A 4198-nucleotide genomic window follows, 5' to 3' on the forward strand; every position below is an offset into this window, starting at 1 on the left:
CACAGTGGTAGTCTGACACACAGACACAAGGAAGACATGGCACTATGGGACACAGGGACTTGGTGCCACAATGCACAGAGCAGGCTGCAGAGCACAAGGGACGTGGGACGGGGCCTTATGGCACTTCTGCCCTGGAATCCTGTGAGACAAGGGTGGGGGCCCCTCTGGAGGTGCCTGGAGCGGCCCCTCGCAGCCCCTCTGGGCTTAGTCCCTCCTCCACACTTTGTTGAGCGGCTTCACCACCTCATCCTAGATGATAAATGCTGTGACCACATCCAGGTAGACCCCGTCAGTGACTGGCAGGGGACAGTGCCCTTGTGATGGCCTTGAGCCCCTCCTTCCTCGGGATCTGCAGCCGGAGTCCCGGGTTCCGGTGTTTGTGCACTTCCAGGCCCAGCATATGAGTCTGGATCCCGTCCAGAGGGGCGTTTCCGAAGACGTGGGCTGCGCCCGCAATGGCTCAGAAGACCCCAGTGATCAGCGGGTTCATGGGCTTATCCCTTTGGCACCAGTTGCTGCAGGGAGGTTAGGACGAAGAAGCGATGGCCTGGTTCAGCCCTGCTTCATCACAGTGGCCGCGAGGTCCTGGTATGTTCCCTCAGCCCTTGTTCCCGCACAATCCCCCTAACCCCAAAGAATTATCTGTTCTTGGGGTTTGGGGAAGTCTGGCGGTGGATGAACTTCACTTTGATGGTCTCCATGGGAGGGACGACCACCAAGGCCTCGACCACGCTGGAGCCCAGGCCACGCAGCAGCCCGAACCTGCTGTTCAGCAGTCCCTGGGCATCCCACATCTGGGTGCGGAGGAACTCGAACTTCCCGAACCTGACGCTGCCTCGGAAATGGAGCGGGAGGGCAGAAAGCTGAGGCTGCTGTCCAGGCCCAGGACGCCGTGGCTGTCACTGTGCCCCACAGGCCCCCATGCCCAGTGCCGGGTGGGGACGAGCCTCCTAGGTCCTCGCGTGCTCGGTAGGAAACGGAATATAGGTGTAGATGCGGCCCGCCAGGCCGCCTGCCATGGTGATCGCCTTCCCCTGGGGTGTCCCCTCGGCCTTCCTTCCGGGAAGCGGCGTGGCCATGGCGGGCAGGAGAGGTGACGCCCGGCGTCACCTCGGTCCAAGCCTCCTGAACTCCGCAGTCCGACCTTAATTTGGTTTTGACACAAATAAAGATCTCACATAAACATAAAATGGGATGTCTTGGCTTACAATTTTTGTTGACAGCAATAGTACTGTTTTATAGGATAATGTATTGGAGTAAATAGGTTTTTATTTTTATTGTTTTCATCAGCTCACTGACATTGATAGAGGATAGTTTTTAGGTTATTGATGAGCAGTTCTCCCTCAGGTACGCCTCAGTGTAGGGGTTTGTGGTCACATAGTTGAGAGGTAGGCTGGGATTAGTTTGTTATGGCAGCAATGTTCTTCTGGGAACCAGGGAATTCAAATCCCTCTCATGACACTTTGGTAATACCGCCCAGGCTTGCTGTGCCTTCCCTTCGCCCTGCTTACCAGAGATGGTCTCTTGCACTCGGCCCAGCTACAATATGTTCCATTGTTCTTTTTATTCCGTGCTGCTTAGCCTGGTGGCAGGGGTGAGGGAATGAGATCTCTGATGTTCTGAGGAAGCCTCACACTCAGCACTGTGAACTGGGGTGTGGGGTGACTGACCTTCAAAGAGTTTCCTGCCCCTCCTGTAGAGGCAATGCCAGCACAAGAGCACATTCCCGTCCCTCCCCCAGTGGTAGAGAGGCTCCTTGTCCATGTTCCTAGCTTCCAGTTGAAGTGAGTCTGCAACAGTGCCCTGTAAATTAACGCTTTCGTTTCTTTATGGGAGATGTATCTGGGCAGAGATACATCTGGGTGTTGACCTTGTTTCTCCACCATCAGTTGCAGTGAGTTTTTTCACAGTTCCCTCTGGCTCAGGATTGGATGCTCTTTCCCTGCAGATCGGGCCTTGTGTTCTATAGGAGAAATGGGAAAGCTGTGTCTCCAGAGTTGTAGCAGTGGGTGGGATAGTGGTCCCTCCCCATCAGCACCATGGGGGAGGCATTCTCAGGATTCTACCCCATTCTTCCTGCCAGGCCTTGTACAGTTCCTAGAAAAATTATACACAAAAGTGTAAACCCTATGTCTGTAGACTCCAGGATTTCTCATTCTCCTTCACCCACCAAACACAGCCACCAGGAACTAGTTCAAAAGTCCTGCTTTAATTTTACTAGTTTCCATGGTCTTCCAGGTACACATAAAAGCCTGGTGCCTGTGTGACCTGCAGGCTCCTGCATGCCTGTTTTTGGACCTCAGTTCTCCAAAGGGCTCAGAACGAGCCATTCATTTATTTGCAGTTTCTCCAGCTTTTTTGTTTGTTTAATGTAGGAGCAACTCCTTGTCAGGTCTCTATATCTACAAACTTAACTCATACACTAACATTTTTAAATACATTTCTTTCCTATTATACTTTTAGTGCTGCTCTACCTATGCTGATTGTTATTCAGTATTTTTTATTTGTCTTTAACACCAGGTTTAATTCCTTCTTAAACTAATTTGTATCTTTTCTATTTTCTTCCATTTCATTTATTTCCCTATGTGGCTTTACCTCTTTTCAGACATTTAAATCATTGATGTGTAATTCCAGTGTAGGAGGTCAGATTATACACTGACATTTCTCCTTGACCACTGGTTATAACACTTCAGCCCTGATGACAGTTATACTTGAAGCCAGATCCACTCTTGACATGTATTTATTTTACTATTCAATAAAAATTAACTCATCATGAACTGTATTTTATTAATAGTTGTAGGCTTTATGGACCTGAAAATACAAAAAATAAAAACAAAATTACATGACCTCAGGGGTTAAAATTTGTTTGGTTAATTAAAGCATTTTTGTCTTTCTGTGATTTGCAACCTTTAGTTATCACCTTGAAATACGAAGCAGAGTTGAAACTAAAGTAGTAGGTGTTGGTGAGATTTTGATGGCTAAGAACTTGGAGCTCATTTTGTAACTGAAAGGGAAATAAGAACACGTGTCACCAGTTCCATATGATCACAATGCCTTTGGAATAATCACCAAGGCAACAAGTGACTTATATTTCAAGAGAGAAGAATTGGAATTAAAATGACCAAGTATAAAGCTGACCCAAGGGCTGGGCGTGGTGGCTCATGCCTGTAATACCAGCACTTTGGGAGGCCAAGGCAGGCAGATCACCTAAAGTCAGGAGTTCGAGACCAGCCTGGGCAATATGATGAAACCCCGTCTCTAATAAAAATACAAAAAATTAGTAGGGCGTGGTTGCGGGTGCCTTAATACCAGCTACTTGGGTGGATAAGGCAGGAGAATCTCTTGAACCCAGGAGGTGGAGGCTGCAATGAGCCAAGATTGTGCCACTGCACTCCAGCCTGGAAGACAGGGTGAGACTCAGTCTCAAAAGATGGATGGATAGATAGATAGATAGATAGATAGATAGATAGAGAGAGAGAGAGAGAGAGAGAGAGAGAGAGAGAGAGAGAGATAGATAGATAGATAGATAGATAGATAGATAGATAGATAGATTAGATAGATAGATAGATAGATAGATAGATAGATAGATAGATAGATAGATAGATAGATAGATAGATAGATAGAGCTGACCCAGTCTGACTTGGATCTTTAACACTTAACCTGCAATACTCATGTAGGCAGTGTGTAAATAACTTGTCAGCAATATTGATGCCCAGGTTCTTCTTGAATTTTCAGGGTTTGGTTTCTCCAGTAGTGACGTGTGTTACTGGGCAAAAGGGGCTTGCTATCCTATGCACTGAAGTCAATACTATGACAATGAATTTTTCTTTTTAGAAAAAAAATCTTTTTGTTGTAATTTTTGTTTTGTTTTAAAATGTTTTTATTTCAATATCATTTAGGGTACAAGTGATTTTTGGTTAAATGGATGAATTATATAGTGTTGAATTCTGAGATTTTAGTGCACCCATCACCTGAGTTGTACACATTGTACCCAATAGGTAGTTTTTTTTTTTATCTCTCATCCACCTCCCACCCTCCCCTTCTGAGTCTCCAAAGCTCGTTATATCACACCATATGCCTTTGTATACTCATAGCTTAGCTCCTATTTATAAGTGAGAACATATGATATTTGATTTTCCATTCTTGAGTTATTTTACTTAGAATAATGGCCTTCAGCTTCATTCAAGTTGCTGCAAAG

General features: G+C 46.2%; 1 pseudogene; it reads right to left on the minus strand.

Moving 5' to 3' along the window:
- Positions 1–289: 289 nt before the first annotated feature.
- LOC112614680 lies at positions 290–1079 on the minus strand (annotated as a pseudogene).
- Positions 1080–4198: the final 3119 nt, after the last annotated feature.

The sequence above is a fragment of the Theropithecus gelada genome, chromosome 20, assembly GCF_003255815.1.
Source record: "Theropithecus gelada isolate Dixy chromosome 20, Tgel_1.0, whole genome shotgun sequence".
Taxonomy (NCBI): domain Eukaryota; kingdom Metazoa; phylum Chordata; class Mammalia; order Primates; family Cercopithecidae; genus Theropithecus; species Theropithecus gelada.